The sequence below is a fragment of the Acinonyx jubatus genome, chromosome C1 (assembly GCF_027475565.1).
Source record: "Acinonyx jubatus isolate Ajub_Pintada_27869175 chromosome C1, VMU_Ajub_asm_v1.0, whole genome shotgun sequence".
NCBI classification, from domain to species: domain Eukaryota; kingdom Metazoa; phylum Chordata; class Mammalia; order Carnivora; family Felidae; genus Acinonyx; species Acinonyx jubatus.
In genome coordinates, this window is record NC_069381.1 from 24,633,210 (window position 1) to 24,654,885 (window position 21,676).

Sequence of the window (21,676 nt, forward strand, 5' to 3'; positions counted from 1 at the left end):
CAGCATTAATTAATAAAGAATAGAGTCATTCATTAAGCATCTACAAAGTGGAAGCATTACTAGATAAGACAGACAGGGTGTCCTGTCCGCAAGGGATTTGCAGAATAAAGTCCGAATTCCTTAATCTAGCATTCAGTGCTCTCTGTGAGCTAATAAACTGTATTCCTGGGCCCACCTCCCATCCTATCCTCCTGGTAGCTTGGTTCCTTACAATTGCGGAAGGAGGCCCAGCGTTTCTTTCCCCCTGGAGGTGTCTGTCCTCTGCTGTACGCAGGCTTCCTGGTGGGATGTGAGCATGCAACTACGACAGCGACAGGAACGATCAGTTAGGATGAGGTTCAGTCGCAAATGACAAAAGAAAGAAAAATAGTAACTTACGATAGAAATTGATTTCTTTCTTCACAAAAAAGAAGTCCAAAGGTAGGCAGTTTTGAGCTGCTCTGCTACACTCAGCGCTTGGTTTCCAATCTTAAGTTTACCTCATTGCGCTCCACCTTTGGAAGCATGCAGGAGAGAGGGGGGAAAGTGCACCCTTTTCTTTTTAAGAGACTGCGCTGGAAGGCCCACGCATTTTTGCTGACATCTCATTGGCCAAAATAATGAGCTACGATGAGAAATGTCGCCTTTTAACCAGGCGCAATGTGCCTGGCTAAAAATAGAGGCTCTGTGATTGATAGAGAATGGTAGAATGAATACTGGAAGGTACCAGGTGTCTTTCTCATGGGTGGCATTTACAACCACGAGAAAGGTCCCCGGGAATAAGCCCTAAGACACTTCAAAGTTTTGAGGTAAAACAGTGGAAGAGGAGCCAGCAAAGGAAACTGAGAAGCAGGGACTGTGAGAGGAGAAAAACCAGACAGGTGTGATGTCACAGACACCAAGATGCAATGTTGCGATTGTCAATTGTGACAACTGCTGCTGAGAAGTCAGGAAAGAAGAGAGAAGTGACCAATACCGTAAGGAGGGGGCATGTTTCTCCTCAAGTAAGGAGGTTTGCTACTGGATGGCTAAAACAACAATTAATTTCTATATATTCGTCAGAATAGGCTAGGCTCTGCTATGGTAACAAAGAACCCGAATGGCTCAATGGCTTAACCCAACAAAGGTTTATTTTTGTCACTCATGCAAAGCCTGATATGGCTCAAGGTGCTCTCCAGCATACCGATCCTCTACTCCACTGGGTAACTCAGCGATCCAGGTCACTTCTACAACCTCAATACAAGGCTTTCAGGATTGCCTCAATAAGGGAAAGGTTGCTACATAGAAGGTAATGTACTGGCAATGAAAGACTTCAGCCTGGAAATGACCCTCATTACTTCCATTCAGACTATTAACCAGACCTTGTCCCACAAGCTGAGTCTAACGGCAAGGGAGGCTGGGAATTGTAGGGGGGAAGCCATGGACTATTTAGTAAGCCATATTATCAAAGCCACAGCTCCCTAGAGTTGTTTTTTACTCTGTCCTCAGTGCCAAATGTCCCGATCAGTGGCAGGGTCCCTTCAAGGAGGTGTGTGCCTGTGGTGGGGATGAAGGGTAGAGAAGAGGCTGCCTTGTTCCTTGGGTCAGATTGTGTCTGAAGGAGACAGGGACTCCTGATTCTAGGCAGACCCAGACGGCTTTTAGTTGTTTCTCCCCACACAGCTGTCAGAATCCAAGCTTGCTGAAAAGCTCAACACTGAATGTTTGCTTGTCTTGGCACTGGCGTCCAAACAAACTCTGCCTCAGCTCAAAGCTGCCACCATCAGTGCTTTGGCAGAAAGCTGACCTCTCATAAATGCCATTGAACTTTGCAATGGCCCATTCCTTTCCTACTGGGTTTTCTTCCCTCCTGGATCCATCACCCTTGAATCGAGGGACTAAAACAATTCCTCCTACTTTTTTTTTTTTTTTCCCTGTGTCTCCACTTGGTGGAGACTGAGTAGTGACTCAGGGGGATGGCACGAGAGAAAGAAGGATTCTTACTCATTTTTCACTCATTCAGTAAACATTTATGATTCCTTGTGATAGGCTGTTTGTCAGGCACTAGGATCATGGAGATGAAAAACAGAGCCTAATGAGAGTTGCAGACAGGAAAGCAGGTCATTGGGATACTAGGTGACAAAGACATGGACAGGCCAGAGGAGGGCAATGGCAAGCCTTGCTCGGGGTAGTCAGGGATGGCTTTCCGAGGAAGAGCCCTTTGAGCTGGGTCTCAAATGAGGAGTAGAGTAGGGAGTCGACACTTGTCAGTAGGGGAAAGGGCAGAGGGAGTCTGGAGGAGAGGCATAGGAGTACAAACACAGGATCAGTCTGACAAGTGTGGACAGCAGCGTGTGACAAGAGTGGAGAATGTCCGAAAGGATGCGAGAGAGAAGAGAGAATGGAAAGCCTCTGTGTTATGACTCCATTGGATGCAAGGAAGAGAAACCCAACATGAACTAGCTGATGCTAAAAGAGGAGGTTGACTCAGGCAATCCTTTGAGACAAGTACTACAGCAAAGGGGCCCAAGGACCCACGGCAGCCAGGGAACCACCTGCACTCCTCCATCATTCATCTTTGCTTCTCTGCCTGGAAGCTCCCCCCTCTCCTTCTCTTCCTCTTCCTCCTCCTTTTAACTGTGGTAAAGTATACATTACATAAAATCTACCATTTTTACCAATTTTTTTAGTGTTTATTTTTGAGAGAGAGAGCGAGCGAGCATGGTGGAGGGGAAGAGAGAGAGAGGGAGACAGAGGATCTGAAGGGGGCTTCAAGATGACAGCAGAGAGCCCGATGCGGGGCTCGGACTCTCAAACCGTGAGATCATGACCTGAGCCAAAGTCGGACACTTAATGGACTAAGCCACCGAGCTGCCCTGCGTTTTTACCAGTTTTATGTGTGCAGTTAGTGACATTAAGTATGTTCACGTTGTTTGTGCAACTTTTGTTACCATGCATCTCCAGAACTTTTTTCTCTCTCAAACTGAAACCCTGTACCTATTAAACAGTAACCCTCTCATCTCCCTGCTGTGGCTTTTCAGACCACTTTCCTCTCTAGGCTGGAACTGTGCCCGACAGCAATCCCCAGCTCATGCCTTCTAGCTCCCTCACCAGAGAGATGAGAAATTCTCTTCTCTTTGTTCCAAATCCCCAAAATCCCGCAGGAGGATTCTGACTGACCAGGCTTGGTCACATGCTCACTCACACCCTTGATCATAGGGAATGGGATGCCATGATTGATAGTTCCCACCTGGACCATATGTTAGGCCAGGGGAAGAGCAATTCTTGTTTTCCGAAGAAGGGAGGGGCCAAAAGTGACCAGGTGAAATATGAAACGTTCACCAGAGATAGGTTGGGGCCAGGTCACCAGAAGCCTTGAACACCAGGCTGAGGACCTCAGCTTTTATTCTGTTATGCAGCGGGGCATTGTGTGAACATTTTGATCAAGGAGAGCGATATGTACAATGAGGTTGGTCTGCAAAATCAGCTCTTTCTTGAGCCTCTATTTTTGAGCTTTCTCTTGCCTTTCAAGGTTGCTCTGAAAGGTAATTTTTATTCAGATGTCACCTGAATACCAACTGGGCCCCAGCTCCTTCCCCTGGCCTCAGAAGTGACCCCTACTTCTTATGACCCCTACTTTTGGCAGTCTAATCTGGGTCACCTCCTGTCTCCTGGGTTTCCTGGCCCTTCCTCCCCACGTGCTTCAATGAATGGCCTCTCCATTCCCCTAGACGTTCTCCTGCCCCTGCCCCTGTCCTCCAACCCCCCAAGTCCAGTTAACCTCTAAAGTGTTTCTAGAACCTCTCTTGGCTTCAGGCCTCATTATTTCTCTTGCCTGGACTTTGGCCCCAGCTCCTCAGCTGGACTCTTTTGTAAAGCCACCAACTCATGCCAATCCCTTCTACAGTTCCCACTGTCAGCCTCATCTCCTTCCATGCCTCTTAGAATTGAGCTATTTGACCTTTTTTTCCTAAGTAATCTCTACACTCAACATGGGGCTGGAACTCACAACCTGGAGAGCAACAGCCACAGGCTCTACCGACTGAGCCGGCCAAGCGCCCCTTAAAAATATGGGAGGCTTCACGAATTTGTATGACATCCTTGTGCAAGGGGCCATCTAATCTTCTCTGTGCCGTTCCAATTTTAGTATATATGCTGCCAAAACGAGCACCGTTTGGCCTTCTTGATGCTATCTAGGCATGCCCAGAATTACCAAGTTTTGCTTCCTTTGCAGATGCTGGTCCCTCTGCCTCTTACGCCCTTCCCGTCTCTCTTCACTTGGTGTAATGACATGCATACTTCCAGGCTCATTTCCATGGTCACAGCCCCCTTTCTACAGTCAGCCCCACCACCCTCCCACCTTTGTGTCCCCAGGGCACGGTGTAGATAACTCTAGTATCACACCTATTACTAGGATGACCATATAATTTACTGTCCAAGCCCAGGACACTTTTGAGAACGAATGGGGACACTATTATTTTTTCTTACTTAATGTTTACTCATTTTTGAGAGAGAGAGTGCATGCACTCAGGGGCAGGGAGGGTCAGAGGGAGAGGGGAACGGAGGACCCGAATCAGACTCTGTGTTGACAGCAGAGAGCCTGATGTGGGGCTTGAACTCACAAACCACGAGATCATGACCTGAGCCAAAGTCAGATACTTAGCCAACCGAGCCTCCCAGGAGCCTCAGGAATGCTATTATTATTATTATTTTTTTATGTTTAATTATTTTTGAGAGAGACAGAGCGTGAGTGGGGGAGGGGCAGAGAGGAAGACAGAGAATCTGAAGCAGCCTCCGGGCTCTGAGATTTTAGCACAGAGGCTGACGTGGGGCTCCAACTCAAGAACCATGAGATCATGACCTGAGCCAAAGTCAGAAGCTCAACCAACTGAGCCACCCACATGCCCCCAGGAACGCTGTTATTAATTAACTGCCCTGGTTCAACGGGTGTCAACTGGTCTCTTTCAGGCAAAGAAGGAGGTATAGTCTCCCACCCATACCTGGCATTGTTGTAAAACCTGGCACTTAACGTTTTCATTTGTCTTGTTCATGTCTCTTAGATAGTATTATTATCCCCCATTTTTAAGATGAAAGGATGGAGCCTTTGAGAGAGAGGAGATTTGTGGTCACATAGCCAGAAGGAGACAAAGCTGGCCTGGGAAGCCAGATCATTAGATTCCAAACCCTGGACTCTTCTGACTCTAGAGGTCATTATATACCACCACACCTGACCCCTCCAATACCAGAGTCTTATTGTTGTTTAGGTTGGTCATGTGTGGTCCCCCTAGATGAAAGGTAGAAATGGTGTCTTACTCGTCTTGTGCACTGGCCTAACATAAAGAAGGCCCCAGGGCACGTTTGTTACACAGATGACTTCTTGAGGATAGAACTGTGTGTCTCACCTTAAATTCTGTTGTCCCTTCCACGGCTAGTACCTAGCACGGGACTTGCCGTGCATCTAGTCATTTAATAAAAATTTATGAAGCACCTAGTATGTGCCGGTACTGTGTTGGTGATACAGTGATGAGCAAAACGACAAGGTCCTTGTTCTCATGGAGCTTACTGTTCAACAGCAATCACACAAATAAACATAAACTGGGATAAATCCCAAGGGAAAATACCCGGTTCTGAGGTTTAAGAAATATTTTGGAGGTAAATTTAATAGGTTTCGGTCATAAATTTGATGGGGGATAGCAAGATGGACATGGCTATTGGGTTTTTGCTTAAAACAGATGGCGAAACAAAGAAGGAGCAGTTCGGGAGAGACTGCGGTCGGTTTGGATGTGTGGGACTTGAGGTGTCTGTGGGATTTCTAAATTTTTTGTTTAATGTTTACTTATCATTTTTGAGAGAGAGACAAAACGTGAGCAGGGGAGGAGCAGAGAGAGAGGAAGACACAAAATCCGAAGCAGGCTCTAGGCTCTGGGCTGTCAGCACAGAGCTTGACGCGGGGATCGAATTCACGAACCCCGAGACCATGACCTGAGCCCAACTCGGAGGCTCAACCAACTGAGCAACCCAGGCACCCCCTTTTAAAAAAATTTTTTTAAATGTTTATTTATTATTTTAGAGAGAGAGACAAAGCGTGAGCAGGGGAGGAGCAGAGAGAAAGAGTGTCTGTGGGATTTCTATTTGAATCTTCCCCACTTCCAGCCAGGTTAACTGATTCGCCCAAAGCTGTAACATTGTGGCAAGTAACACAAACCTGCTTCAGCCAGTCCTCGCAAAGCTGGCCTCCAGGTAGCACGGTAGGAAAAGGGACAGATGGGGGAAGGCAGGAGAGACGCAGTGAAGGGATGTGTTCACTGAGACAATAATCAGACCTCCCAAGCTGCAGTGAGGATCTCGGCGAGAAGCCAGGGTCCTGGCAGCGGTTAACAGGACTGAGAGCCCGGGCCCCGCCCTACCCTGCTCGGCGCTGGGCCAGAGCATCCCCTGCGAGCCCGGACACGCAGGAGGGGCTGCTCCGTGCCTGGAAATCCGAGCAGCCGGGCAGGCAGGGCTGCGGAACCGCCAATCGGGCTGCGCCTGGCGGCGGCGCCACGTGACCGGCCTCCTTCCCCCACCCGCTTCTCCGGCCTTCCAGGGAAGACGGGCATCCCCGCCACCCCGCCGCCCCCGCCCCTCGCGTGCCGCAGCGGCGCGGGAGGGCGCGGAGGCGAGGGGCCGGGATTCCGCCGCAGTCCGCTGCGGCGCAGGGGAGGGGAGGGGGGGATAGACGAACGCGTTGCGGCCGCGGCGCCTGCAGTGTTTTGCGTCAAGGTCAGGCGTACCCGTTCCCGCGCAAGGCTGTCTCCAGAGTCCCTCCCTTGCCATCGTCCCAACCATTCCCACCGCCGCTCCTGGCCGCAGCGTCCCGGGCCTTCCTGGATCACGGCCTCAGCCTCTCGCTGGGCTTTTTGGGGGGACATTCGGAGGGATGGGAGGGTTTCAGTCCATCCCGTTCACGAGCTGCCCAGCCCCTTTTCTCATATGCCCACCCCATGCTGTGTCCCTGCTCTAAACCCCACACTGGCTCCCAGTGTCCTGTAAGAGAGCATTAAGGCCCTACAGAACCAAGCCCCAGTTTAACCCTTTACAGCCCCCTAGCCCAGAGACCCAGTTCCTCCGGACCCCTGGCCCTTCCAGGAACAGTCACCGATTGCATACTTAAGTGACTACTGTTGCCGTATCTTCTGCCTAGGGTACCCTTTGCGAACCTAGCACATTTATAGACCCAATTTGATTGTAATAACGCAGTGGAGGGTGGAAACCGGTGCCGAAATGCCCTTTAACAAAGGTCACAAAGTTGAAAGCCTACAGGGATCAAGCAGGAGAAATAAGGCCAGTGGGTGACAGCACAAGAAAAACCTGTCTAAAGGGCAGAGACTCTGCTCTCCATTCAGGCCAACATGCTCCTTGGGAGGAATGTGGGTCCTACGATGCCAGATATTACGAGTTTACACGAAATGCCACAAATCCAGATTTTCATGTGTAATCTTTGAATTTTTAAGTGTTGATTTGATTTCTTAAGAACATCCCTGCGGGCCAGTTGCAGCTCATAGATCCTCAGCATGTGACTTCCTGTCCTAGAGAAGAGGATGGCTTTGGTTGGGAAAACACTTTGAAAAACTGTTGAGGGTGAAAGTTTGTTCTTGAAGCTCTGAGACACAGCTGCTGTGGAGGCAACAAGAAAGTGGACTAGGATTTGAATTTTTTCCTAAAACGACACTGGATGTTTTAAGCTACCGAGCACTCAAGAGAATCTACCAGAAACTGGAGGACTGGGTCTTGAAAATGGGGGAGGCAGGTCTGCAGCCAGCAGCTAGCCAGGGTCACCCACCCACCACCATCAACTACCAGGAATGATTGCAAAATTTTTTCCCTTCCTGTGGGGGCTATGAGAAGGTGGGAAAGGCACCCTGTGGTGCTTTACTCATGGGGGTGTCGTGGGTGGCTGGGTGAGGGAGAGATAGGAGGGAGAGCCAACCCTTCCAACCTCTATGGCTTCCCACGGTGGGATAATGCCCGGAATGGAAATTGGAGAGCTCCTTAGGAAGAGGGAATTGGAGACAATAGCCAAACTATGGCAGCTGTCCCAAGGCTGAAGGGCTGGGGACAATGGAAAAGGAAGCAGAAGAGAAGGCTGAGGCCATCTAGGGAACCAAGTTATTTTTAGTTCACCCTGAGGTTTTTTGTAACTATGATGTGATGCCCTTCTCTGTCTCCCATCCCTGGAAACCTTCAAAAAAGCCTCCTATACTCACTGAGGCTGCCTAGATTGGGGTGTTGTGGAAATAGTGGAGGGGGCCAAGTTTTACATCTATTTTGGTATAATGTTGACCAAAGACAGTACAGGCTGAAGCAGGCCCCGGGTCAGGAGAGATCAAGTGTCCCAGGAATTTGCAGTAATCTTGAAGAGGGTTTTGCAGTGGGTGCTTGGGCTCATCTTGTGAGGATCTCAAGGGGTCAGGCGGCCCCTGGCTCACCTCTAGGTTGCAATAATGAAGAACCAGCTACAATTCACTGAGTTCTTGCTTGTGCCCCTGTGCCACACATATGCATTATGTCTGTTATCTCTGCAGTGATTGTGTGAGAGAGTCATACTCTCCTATATGAGGCATTCCTCATAGTCCCCATTTTACAGATGAAGAAATCAAGGCCCAGGGAAGTGAAGGGACTTGCCCAAAGCCACAGAGATTAAAAAAAAAAAAAAAAAAGTGGACTGGATCTGCTCTCCAACTGATTGCCCCCCGCCCCCAAAAAGAAATTGTCCTCTTGTCTGGGGTTTTCATGGGCAGCACTTGCCGTGCAGAGTTATAAGTACCGTTTTGCCTTGCATGCCTGTCCTTCTCGACTCATCTGTGAGGGGACAGGAGCCATGCTGCTAATTGACGTGCCTGGCACACAGTGGGTACTGAATACATAGTAAATCAGTTCATTTAAGGAAGGTCAAAAGCAGTGCCCTCAAGCCTCAAATCCCTGTGTCCTTGAGCCAGTCATACACCCTCTCTAGGCCTAGATGCCTTCTGTGGAATAGGAATTATATACAGACCTCACAGGATTATTGGTGGATTTACATGAGACCAAGTCATAGAATTTCTGGAAATTGCCATACAACCGGCAGCTGTTGCTGCTGCTAATGATGATGATGGTGGTGGTGACTGAGGAAGGAGCAGGGAAGGAAACCAAGATCCAGAAGTTCCAGCACTGCATCAGCTCAGACGGGAAATTCTCAGGAGGGCCTGCCAGTGTGCAGTTTCCAAGACTGCTGTGTCTTTGTACGTTCATCATTGTTGGGAGACCTACTATGTGCCAATGCTTGCTCTCATTTCAATAAACACTCTGGTTTTCAGTGTGCTCTCGGCTGGAGCGGCCGCCCGGAGGAGAAGGCCATCCCACCTGCAAACATGGGGCATGTGTGACTCCAGGGAGCTACTTCTGCTGTGGTTCTCAGTGCTGGCAGTGGGTGGCACTGAGCATGTCTACCGGCCTGGCCACAGGGTGTGTGCCATCGGGGTTCCCAAGGGCCCCGAGTCGAGACTTTTGTGTAGCAAATGTACCAACCCTTCCTCACCACCTGTGACAGTTCTGAGCCTGCAGCACCTACTGGACCATCTACAGGACTGCCTACTGCCGCGGCCCTGGGCCAGCCTCCGCCGGGCTTCGCCATGCCTGCTGCCCTGGCTGGAAGAGGACCAGCAGTCTCCCCAGGGCCCATGGAGCAGCAATATGCCAGCCACTGTGGCAGAACGGGGGGAACTGTGTCCAGCCAGGCTGCTGTCACCGCCCTGCAGGATGGCAGGGCGACACCTGCCAGACAGACGTGGATGAATGCAGTGCTGGAGGGGGCACCTGTCCCCCGTGGTGTGTCAACACCGTGGGTAGTTACTGCTGCCAGTGTCGGGAAGGGCACACCCCATCAGCAGATGGTGTGCTCTGCTTGCCCAAGAGGGGGACCCCCAGGGTAGCCCCGAACCCCACAACAGGAATGGACAGTGCGGTAGAGGAGGAGGTGCGGCGGCTTCGGTCAAGGGTGGATGTGCTGGAGCAGAAGCTGTAGCTGTTGCTGGCCCCACTGTACAGCCTAGCCTTGAGGGCCCTGGAGCACAGGCGGCCTGACCCCAGCAGCTTCCTGGCTCACCCCTTCCAGCAGCTGGACTGCATCGACCCTCTCTCTGAGTGAGCAGATCTCCTTCCTAGAGGAGCAGATGGGGTTCTGTTCCCGCAAGAAGGAGCTAGGACAGGCTTGGCCCAGGTCCCCGGCTCTGGCTACTGACAGCCCATGCCCACTGTGCTGGCCGGCACCGCTGCACCCCCACCAGTGGGCCCATGGCTGAGGGAAGGTACGAAGGTCCCATCGGGGGGCACCTCTGATCTGTGTCAGAATAAAATGACGGCTCAGGGGAAAATAAAGCTCTGTGTTATTAAGTACAGATATTCAGTTATTTTCATTTTACAAGTGAGAAAATGAGGTTAGAGAGATGATGTGACTTCCCCAAAGGGAGCACAGCTGGAAAGTGGCAGAGGCAGGATTTGCACTTGGATCTGTGTGGCTCCAACAGTCTTTCCTCTGTTCACCAGAACATTTATCAAGCATCATCTAGGTGCTATGCCTCCTGCAGGGGCAGGGGATACAGGTCAAGTTGGGGAGGCAGACAACTCAGCAGACACTCACAATTCAGCATGATCATCTCTCTGCTGGGGGGATGGAGGTGATAGAAGAGGGGCTGTTGCCTTAGCCTTGCCTTTCTCTGGCCCATGGACCCCTGAGGCACAAACTTGCCAAACGGCCTCTAAATCCCTCCACCCTAAAGTGAGGAGGAGGCACACCTTCATCCCTCCTCTCTGGGTAGAGGGGATTGTTGCAGTGGGGACCAGACAATAATCAACAGCCCTGTCCAAAAGAAATCCCCCCACAACCAGCCTCTCCTCTGTCTCTGTATCTCTGTGTCTGTTTCAGTTTCTCTCTCTCTCTCTCTAACACAAACACACTCCATGGTGACAAGAGGTAGGTGATGGGTTAATTCGGGTAGAACCAGTTTCTCCATCCTTCTGGCATGCCCTGTCTGGGTGGTCCTTGGCATTTGTTGCCTCCGCTCTAAATGCAAAGTGATAGGAAACTTGCATTTAAAACCCCGTGATACATGTATTAAAAAGAAATCAGGAAGAAAAGTTCGCCCAACCATCGATAGTGATTATCTCTGGGTAAAGTTACATGTAATCTCTATTTTCTTCTTTTTACTTATTTGCTTAAAACTTTTTTTTTTTTTTTGCCATGGACTATTTGTGTAATTAGTAAAAATAAAAATAAAATTATCCTCCATTTTAACAATTCTGTGTGGCCTCACAGGTGTGGGAGAGGGTCTGTTAGAAGCAATCTGACAAGGGGTTTTGCCCTGAGCACAGCCAGAGCTGAACAAGACAGCATAGAGGGCAGTGGGGAAGAAGTGAGAGGTCATCGAGGATTAAAAACAAGAACCACTGTTCCTGAGAGCTTGCTCTGAGCCTAGGTCCTTCCTGGCTCTTGATGTGCATAGCTCATTTAACTCTCAAAGCCAGATTAGGAGTTAAGCTGTCGTTTCACAGCTGAGGAAACCAAGGATCCATTTTATATGAAAAGAAACCAAGATTCAGAGAGGTTCCATTCCTTGCCCAGGGACACACGGCTAGAAAGTGATAGAGGCAGGATTTGAACACAGATCTGTGTATTTTTAATTCTGGACTTAGAGGCCACTGCAAGCCCTCCCAATGGCATAGTGCTTTCATATTCCCAGCGCTTCACACGCGCGCACACACACACACACACACTCACATGTGCTCCCACATCCATGCTAGTACTGTGCAGAGAAGCAGGTGAATTGAAGATCACTGTCCCATTTTCCATGTGAGAAAATTAAGGACAGAGAGGGGGCTTGCTCATTGTAGTCAGCTGAGAAGTGGGTGCACTCCTAGAAGCCAGGCCTCCTTTCCCTTTTCTGGCAGTCCTCCTCCTCCTACTACCTTTTGCCAATTGGGGAGGCTTCCTTCTGGAAACAAATGACTCAAGGTAAATTGCTGACTGGACTTCCCCTTTCTTAAAACACAGGAAGCCTATGTTGTTTGCACTTGTGGGAGAACAATTTCAGGTCAGTTACAAAGTGGGTGGGGCCACATAGAGGATTGGGTCCTGCAGGGGCCTGGCTCCCTGCTACCTGAGCTGGCAAGAGATGTGGGGGGTTTTTCTTCCCTGGGGCTCATGTCAGTGTGTCTGCCAAAATTAGGTCTAAAGTTCCATCCCAAAAAGCTGACTGAACTATTATGGAATTTAGAAAAATGAGCCCAGTGGGTGCCTGAGTGACTCAGTCAGTTAGGTGTCGGACCTGGGCTCAGGTCATGATCTCATGGTTGGAGCCCTGTATGGGGCTCTCTGCTGTCAGCATGGAGCCCACTTCAGATCCTCTGTTCCCCTCTCTCTCTCTGCCCCTCCCCTGCTCTCTCCCTAAAAAATAAATAAACATTAAAAAAAAAAAAGAAAAAGGAAAATGACCCAGGAGGAGAGGGGAGCATTAATAATAATAATAATAATAATAATAATAATAATAATGGTGATTATGATGATAGCTCAGGTTCATGGTACATTGACCTTTGTACCAGGCACTCTGCTAAGTGACTGACACATGTGAACTCACTTGAGCCTCATAACAGCCCTAGAAAGAAGATTCTATAGCTTTGGAACAAAAACCAAAACAAACAAAAAAATTCGATTCAAATCACAGCCATGCTGCCTCCCAGCTGCGTGACCTCGGGGGTGTTATTTACATTCATTCAACAAATATTTTTGAGCACCTACACTCACTACACTATGTGCCACACACCATTCAGTGAACGGAAGAAGGATCCCTGCTCTCTTAGTGCTTATATTCTACAAGGGGAAGCAGATAAACTGTAAAGTTAAGTTTTGTTAGAACGTATAAGGGCTAAGTACCGTTAGCCTAAGTGCAGATGGGTGTAGGGGTGGAGAGGCGATCCAATGTTAAACAGTGGTGTCAGGGACCTCACTGAGAAGATGGTATTTATGTAAAGCGTTAAGGAGGTGAGGGAGTTAGCCATGTAGATAACCAGGGACAATCTTTTCTAAGCAGAAGCCACGGCCGATGCAAAAGCTCTAAGCGTGCCTGGTGGTTTCAAAGAGCAGCATGAAGGCCAACATGGCTGGAACAGAAGGAGCCAGGGAGAGAGTCCTCATACCCCCAATAATGCCCCAGTCATTCTTCCTCATACCATGCTTTGTGTGTCCTTTGTCTCTTTTTTTAAAGTTTATTTATTTTGAGAGAGAGAGAGAGAGCACAAGTGGGGGGCGAGGGAGTGGCAGAGCGAGAGGGAGAGAGAATCTCAAGCAGGTTTCGCACTGTCAGCGTGGAGCCCGACCTGGGGCTCGAACTCACAAACTGTGAGATCATGACCTGAGCTGAAACAAAGAGATGCTTAACTGACTGAGCCACCCAGGCACCCCCATCATCTCTCATCATAATTTGTGATTGTTTTATTTATTTGGGTGTTTGCCTACTTCTTGTTTCCTCACTAGCGCTAAGCTCCTTATAAGCAGAGGACATGTTAGTCTTGTTCAGTGCTCATCACAGAGAACATAGAAAGTGCTTAATTCTAGCTGAGTTAATGAGTTAAATCCATTCATCCATCCATCTAGTCATATTTATGATAGAAGCTCCCCATCACGTATAACACTATTTCTCGGGATACCTCACTCTGAGTTCCAGTTCAGAACAGTAGGGCAGAGGTAATAGTTAAGAGCATAGGCTCTGGAGCTGGGCTGCATGGCCATTCCAGGTTTCACTACTTACTAGCTGGGTGATCTCAGGCAAGTTAGGGAAGTCTCTCTGTGCCTCAGTTTCCAAACCTGGAAACTGGCATCATAATAGTATCTCTCCCCAAGACTTGTAAGCAGTACCAGGTGTTTGGTGCTCATATATGTGTTGGATATTGGTGTTCTCCTTCTTTCCTCCTGTACCAGATCCCCAAAGGAAAGTGAGAAGCGCACGGGGTGCCCGCAGCATCCCTCGTGCATGCTGCCATATCTGTGCTCTCTCTACTGAAGCAGCATTCAGTGGAGTAGCATTCAAGCAATGGTTCCTTGCTGTATAGCCTCCCAGAGTGATTCTCTGGCCCTTTTCTGCCTGACAGTCTAGAGTGGACTCTTGTTTATAACCGAGCAAGCTAACTGCTACAGATATCAATATTGAGTACCTACTTCTATGCCTGGTACTTTACCTTTCTTATTTCATTCACTCCTTATACAGACCTGAGAGGTAGTTATTAATAATCCTATTTTGCAGATGAGAGAACCAACTCAGAGAGGTGAAGTGACTTGACTAAGGTTGCGTAGCCAACGAGTGGCAGAGCCAGGGCTCACGTGGGACTCCACGCTGCTCTCTCTCCACATTGCTCTGGCACGATTTTCTCCTCCAGCACTTGCTGCTGTCTGTGAAGACAGCCCACAGCTCAGCTCTGCCTAGACAGAAGGAATGATGGGAGTCTGTCCCTAAGCCAGAAAGATAGACAGGTCTGGGCTGCCTGGGAGGAGTCCCAGTACCTGGAGGGGGACTATTTCTTGCCTGGGTCTGTGCTTCAACAGGAGAAGCCCTCCTCCCTGTTGCCCTGAAAGCCAGAAACATTTGGTCTCTGAGGTCTGAGCCCAACTGTCACTGGGTGGCCTGATTCCCATGGAAATGTGGAGAAGGAAAACATCTGGGCCTGCTGCAGTTGCCAGGCAACAACTAGCTACTCCCTCACTCTGACAGTCAAGGAGGCTGCCTTGATGCTGTCAGAGATTCTTGGATCTGATGCCTGGAGACCTTGATTCTGGTTCTGACTTGCAGGGCAAGTCCCTGCCCCTCTCTGGGACTCCGTTTCCCATCCCTTGTTTAAAGAGCGGTCAGACTGTGTTAGCCACAGTATGAGTAGACACTAGATAGCTGGAATCAGTGATGGCAGGGCCAGTCATGGGGGAGAGCAGTGTCTGTCCTGTGCCAGCCTGCCGTGGCTCTGGTTACCAGCCGAGGGCAAGGGATGTTTCCTTTCTCCCCGCCCTCCCCCGCCGCAAGCAAATTCAGGCCAGCCAGACTCCATCCCAGGCCCACTCTTGCAGCTCAGTCTGGGAACCATCTTTGGACTCGCAAGTTAGGCAGAGTCAGTGAAGCCACCGCCTACCCAGAGTAGGGAGTTTCCTCCGTTCCTGCCAAAATGAAGCCACCCAGCTCTGGGTGTTTCCCTGAACACCCATCAGAGGACCTTCCGATGCTGTTTGCAGAGATTGCATGGATGGTAAACCCTGAGGGTGGTGTGTTTTGCAGCCATCAGCAGAGTCAACACGTTCCATTTCACAACCATTACAAAAAATGACAGCAGTTGCCGAGCCCAGCAACACATGCTTTATGTCGGTGATCTCATTTAATCCTCATGCAGTCCAGGGGGATGGGAACAAAGGCCTGTGTTTTACAGATGAAGAAATGGAGCTTCAGAGAGGTGAAATGACTTGCCCAAGTTCCCAGTAAATGACGGAGTCGGGACTCACGCTCTGAGCCAGTGCCATGGTCTGGGGGTTCAAATCACAGTCCCTCTGGGGGAGGGAGCAGGAAAGGCTCAGCCTGCCCCAAGCCCCACTTTATAGATGGACAAATCAAGGCCCACAGGTCTGGACTGGCGACTGGCCCAAGGTCACATAGCAAGCCAATATGAGAGCAGATTCTAGGAACACTTTCGCCAAAGCTTCACCTCACCATTCCAGAAAACAGAAAGTGCCCTAGGCATAAACAACAAATCCCATCTTAAGGAATCCCCAGCATTTCCTAGGAAGTAGAACAGTGCCTGGGGTTTGAAAGACCAGGATATCCTGAGGTTTCAAGGTTAGGGCTGAGCGTCCTAGCGTTCCTCTAGGCAGCAAGGCGGCTGGCCATGTTGTGTCACTCTTTGGGGCCTACCGTGGAGGTGTCATCTCTAATCACTTGCTGTGGTGGTTTGTGTGCCCAGGACATTCTCCCTCTCAGCTGCCTTGGCTGGTTAATGCCCACCTGCCCTTCAGATGTCAGTTTAATGTAACTTCCTCTGGGAAGGGCTCTGTGAACCCCCACGGTCTCCTAACCATAGAGTCTAGTGAGTCTTCTCTTTTCCATAATTGCACTGACACCAGTTTGCCCTGTGGACTCGCACCAGAGGCACAGTTAACTAACACCAACTTCAGAACTCACCTTCCAGCCACTGACCTCCAGGTGCATCTCCAGAATTTGATATTATCCCCACAAAAGCAAACTAATCTTTTTTTGAGAGAGAGAGAATGAGCAGGGAGGGGCAGAGAGAGAGGGAGACACAGAATCCGAAGCAGGTTCCAGGCTCTGAGCTGTCAGGACAGAGCCTGGTGCGGGGCTCGAACCCACAAACCATGAAATGACCTGCGCCGAAGGCAGACGCTTAACCAACTGAGCCACCCAGGTGCCCCACAAACTAATCTTTTAACACACACTAGGATGATGACGCTTAATAGAAAAACAGATTGGAATCATCCCTGCTGCTGCCAGGAGCACTCCTGAATTCTCTGCTCCACCTCAATTCGTCCCTAAAGGTAGAGTCTTTTTCTTAAGGGGAGAGAAGCATTAATGTCCCAATATCTCAAGATGGCTTTAATTACCTCTTTCAGCCCAGGTCTCAGACCCAAGTATGCAAAAGATTCAGTGTGCATTATAGGCACTCTAAGGGCTTTTAAATATAATTTTGAATGCTATGCCCTTTCCACCTGAGGGCTGACTTTATAGAGGTAAACCTCCTTCAGAGACAACCCTCACCATGTGAGAGGGTATTGGATTTCTAACCCCCTCTCCCACTCCTAGACCAGAAACCCCACGAGGATCTGTTTGGGTCCATTTCTCTGTACCCATATCCAGCACCATGCTGGGCACAGTCAAGGGAATGAATCACATTTGCTCACTTGTGGAAATAAGACCAGCAGTGGTCTGTGTGGGTCTAGGTGACTATAGATGCTCCCCAAGGCTGGAAGCCACTTAAACATCAATTTGCACTCGCTCCCCTGCATACATAAGGCCAGCAGCAGTGTGAGTGTGAATGTGTGTGGATTTGTGCGGAAACTTATGCAAAAACCAGAGGCAATTACGTTTGAATCAATTTCCTATTGCTTCAGTAACAAACTACCATAAATTGAGTGGCTTAAAACAATGGCAGTTTCACTGTCTTACAGGTGGAGGTCAGAAGTCCAAAACGGGTCGTACAGGGTCTATAATCAAGGTGATGGCAGAGCTTCGCATTTCTTCTGGAGACCCTTAGGAAGAATCTGTTTTCTGGGCTGTTGAGCTTCTTTCTAGAGCTGCATTCCTTGGCTCTGGCCCTTCCTCCATCATCAAAGCCAGCAGCACAGCACCTTCAGACCTCTCTCTCTCTGTGCTTGTCTCCACACATTGCCTTCTCTCTCGCAAGGGCCCTGTGATTACAACGGCCCCACCCTGATAATCCAGGGTGGTCTCCCCATTTTCAAGATCCTTAATTTAACCACATCTGCAAAGTCACTTTTGCCATATAAGGTCATGTTCACAGGTTCTGGGGATTAGGATCTGATATCTTTGGTTGGCCGTTATTCAGCCTGACTTGCTCCATTGAGCAAGACACTCAACACATGTTTGGTGAATTGCATCATAAGAAAGGGAAGAATACTGCTCCAGCAGAGAGCCCACACATGAGATCCTAGATCCCCACCTCCCCCAAGGCTTTGCTGTTGTTCTGCCCCCAGAATACTGGTAACTCCTGCTCCAGCCTCTTCCAGGCATCACAATTTTTATTCTTATTTTATATCATGCATAAACGGTTTATAAGTTTGTTACCAAACGACAGAATCTTGATTTCTATTTATCAATGAATTGAACAGAAGAACTGTTTCGGTTAAGCATGAACTTATCTGGAATCTGGAAGGCCTGGATTCAAACCTAGGCTTTGCCACTTACTAGCTGTCAACAATAATTTTAGGGGTGCCCGGGTGGCTCAGTTGGTTGAGTGTCCGACTTGGGCTCAGGTCAGGATCTTGCAGTTCATGGGTTCGAGCCCTACATCGGGCTCTGTGCTGACAGCTCAGAGCCTGGAACCTGCTTTGGATTCTGTGTCTCCCTCTCTGCCCTTTCCCTCCTCGTGATCTGTCTCTCACAAAAACAAACAAACAAAACAAATGTAAAAAAAAACCACCCCAAAACCCTCTGGGAGTAATTTTACCTCTGGGAGAAGACTCAGATGATATACATTGTTTTGCTTGTTTTTTGATCTGTAAAATGGGTATAATAACAGAACCTCCATTGTAAGGTAGTTGTGACAAATAAGATAATGTATAATGTAATGTGGTTTTCAAAGTGTGGTTCCAAGACCAGCTCCATTAATATTACCTGTCAGTTAGACCCACCCCTGATATATGGAATCAGAGACTCTTCAAACGGGGCCCGGAAATCTATGTTGCAACATTCCTTCCAGAGAATTCTAGTGTAGCTCAAGCTTGAAAGCCATTTATATATATGCCTTTATGCCTTGCCTATATATATGCCTATATATAATTATATTATGTACTGTATAACATACCATATGTTATAGATACACTTAACATAGTTAATATGCTATATATTGTATTACATATAATATGCTAGGTGTAAGGAGCCTGGCATACAATAAGCACTCAACAAATGGTTCTCGTTATTGGTTTTTGCTTTTTTTAAATGTTTATTTATTTTTGAGAGAGAGAGAGAGCATGAGTGGCAGAGGGGCAGAGAGAGAGGAAGACACAAAATCCAAAGCAGGCTCCAGGCTCTGAGCTGTCAGCACAGGGCCCGACGTGGGGCTCAAACCCATGAACTGTGAGATCATGACCTGAGCCAAGGTCAGAAGCTTAACTGACTGAGCCACCCAGTGCTTACTATTGATAGTTCCAGCACGTTCCCTCTGAGATGTTGAGTTGGGCATGTATCCCTCCCCCTTCATATCCTACAAACACTGTATGTGTTAGGGAGGTCTCCTAATGCAACCTATCACCCACACAGCTGCCCTACAATGAGGCGGTCTTCCCACCTGTCCTTGCTCACTATTTCTCCAGACAGGTTAAGCCGCCTGGTCAAGCCCTTCCCATACCTGCATACCCACTGTGCACGTGCCGTAGAGACCTTCCTCCGGGTGTCTCTTCTCCAAGGTACCCCTCAGCGGTGCTTAGGGGCTCTCTAGCAAGTCTGAGCCTCAGATGAGGGTGCAGGGGAAGTTTCCTACTCCCATATGGGACCTATGTTTCTACTTGTCTGTCTAGCTTTGGCAGTTACTTCACCCTGCTGACTCACTCTGCTCTGAGGTTGACCAAAACCCCCAGGCCTTTTTCTTAGGAACTGCCTGAGGTCTGGTTGGTTGGGTCACCCCAGTCCTTGACACGTGCAGTTTATTTCTTTTCTTTTTTTCTTTTTAAATTTTATTTATTTAATGTTTTTTTTTTTTAATGTTTATTTATTTTTGAGAAGAGACAGAGAGCAGGGGAGGAGCAGAGAGAGACGGAGACACAGAATCCAAAGCAGGCTCCAGGCTCTGTGCTGACAGCACAGATGTGGGGCTCGAACTCATGAAGCGTGAGATCGTGACCTGAGCCGAAGTCAGACGCTTAACCGACTGAGCCACCCAGGTGCCCCACGTGCAGTTTATTTCTTAAAAATAACATTTACTTTTGAATGACAAGAGTAATACATCCTTGATGCAGTAATTTAGGAAAGAGAAAGGGGAAAAAAATCACTGGTGATGGTCATTTTTATATGGACTGATTTAAAAACAATTTTTTTTATGTTTATTTATTCTTGAGACAGAGACAGAGCATGAACAGGGGAGGGGCAGAGAAAGAGGGAGACATAGAATCTGAAACAGGCTCCAGGCACTGAGCTGTCAGCACAGAGCCCGATGTGGGGCTTGAACCCACGAACTGTGAGATCATGACCTGAGCCAAAGTCAGATGCTTAACTGACTGAGCCACCCAGACGCCCCAGATATGGACTGATTTTTTAAAATGATCCTATATTTTTGTAATCAAGAAAAAAAAAACCCACACTTAAGCAACTTTCATTTCTGGGGGAAGAAAAAGAATTGGAGAAAACAAAACTAGTGTACCTGGGGATAATTGTGAATTCTAGCATATATAGATATGTCTATATATGCTAGAAATATATAATCCAAACGTATGTCAGTGTATAACAATGCCAACTCATCTCCCAGAGACTACCATTGCTAGTATTTGGGGCATAGCCTCCAGGACTTTACAGTTAACATCCTGTATGTTTAAACTTAAATTTAGGTCTAAACTTAGCATTGGATTTGGAGATAGACCTGGTTCAAATTTTGGCTCCTGTATTTATTGGTTGTTTCACTTTGGACAATTTATTAAACCTCTTAGAGTCTCAGCTTCCTTGTCTGTAAGATGGAGGTATTAATATCTATCCTCCAGGATTGTGGTCAACATGAAAATTAATGGAAATAAAGCATACAGTAAGAGCCTGCAAAGAGCTTATATTGGGGTTGTTACTATTGTTAACTGTTCACCTGGCCAACTGCTGTTCCCTTCCAGATCCAGGTCAGTTGCCTCTTTCCTTTCTAGTCTTCCCCCGGCAGCTCCCATACCTCCCACTCCCTTTGTCTTGTGGCTGTCCTGCGACCATCCTTCTGCTATAGCATCAGACACACAATGCTGTACTCCCTATACTCTTAAACTCCTCCAGGGCAGAGACTATGTTCGCCTTGTTCATTTCTGTGTCCCTAGGGCAGGGTCTGGCAGAAGGCATGCCCCAGAGTCGCTGTCAGGATACATCAAATGAGAGAATTAGAAGGGGCTGGATAAAGGGCACCTGGGTGGCTCAGTCTGTTGAGCATGGGACTCCTGGTTTTGTCTCAGGTCACAATCCCACAGTCCCTGAATCGAGCCCCACCTCGGGCTCTGCGCTGAGCATGGAGTCTGCTTAAGATTCTCTCTCTCTCTCTCTCTCTCTCTCTCTCTCTCTCTCTCTCTCTCGGCGACTGGGCGGCACAGTTGGTTAAGCGCACCCAGTCGGTTAAGCGCCTGATTCTGGCTCAGGTCATGATCTCACTGCACATGAGTTCATGAGTTCGAGCTGGCGTCAGGCTCCGCACTGTCAGTTCCCCTGCTTCGGGTTCGGTGTTTCCCTGTCTCTCTGCCCCTCCCCTGCTCACACACACACACACACTCTCTCTCTCTCAAAAATAAACATTATGATTCTCTCTCTCTCCCTCTACCCTTCTCCCCCGGCTCATGCTCGCGCTCTCTCTCTCTCAAATTCAATTAAAAAACAAAGAATTAAAAAAAAAAAAGGGGGGGATGGATAAGAATGTTAGAGAATGGATGAATAAACATGGGGAGACCAAACGCGTGAATGGAAGAAGGTATGAATGAGTCAGGAGCCAGTAGGCGTCGTCCAGCAGCCCAACCCTCTTTTCTCGCAGGGGGAGCGAAACCCCTTCTCTTGGGTGGGTCCTTCAGGTGGGGCGCGGGGCTCCTGCCTGGCCCTGGCTGCGGCGACACCCTGCCCCTCACAGCGGGAGCGTCTCTGGGGGCGGGGCCTTTCGAGATGGGGGGTGGCGGGTGTCGAGGGGGGGCCAGCCGGGGCTGGGGGAGGCGGGGCCGGAATCTGTGCACCCACACAGCCAAGCCCGTTCCGGCACACGC

At 48.9% G+C, this 21,676-nt stretch overlaps 1 non-coding gene and 1 pseudogene across 1 annotated transcript; one reads left to right on the top strand and one right to left on the bottom strand.

Moving 5' to 3' along the window:
• Nucleotides 1-4,022: 4,022 nt before the first annotated feature.
• On the bottom strand, nucleotides 4,023-4,129 carry LOC113599633 (U6 spliceosomal RNA). The gene has a single exon (XR_003420552.1). It is a non-coding gene; the product is annotated as a U6 spliceosomal RNA (small nuclear RNA).
• A 1,908-nt stretch (nucleotides 4,130-6,037) lies between these two features.
• Nucleotides 6,038-10,439, top strand: LOC113599437 (epidermal growth factor-like protein 7; annotated as a pseudogene).
• The last annotated feature ends 11,237 nt before the right edge of the window (nucleotides 10,440-21,676 follow it).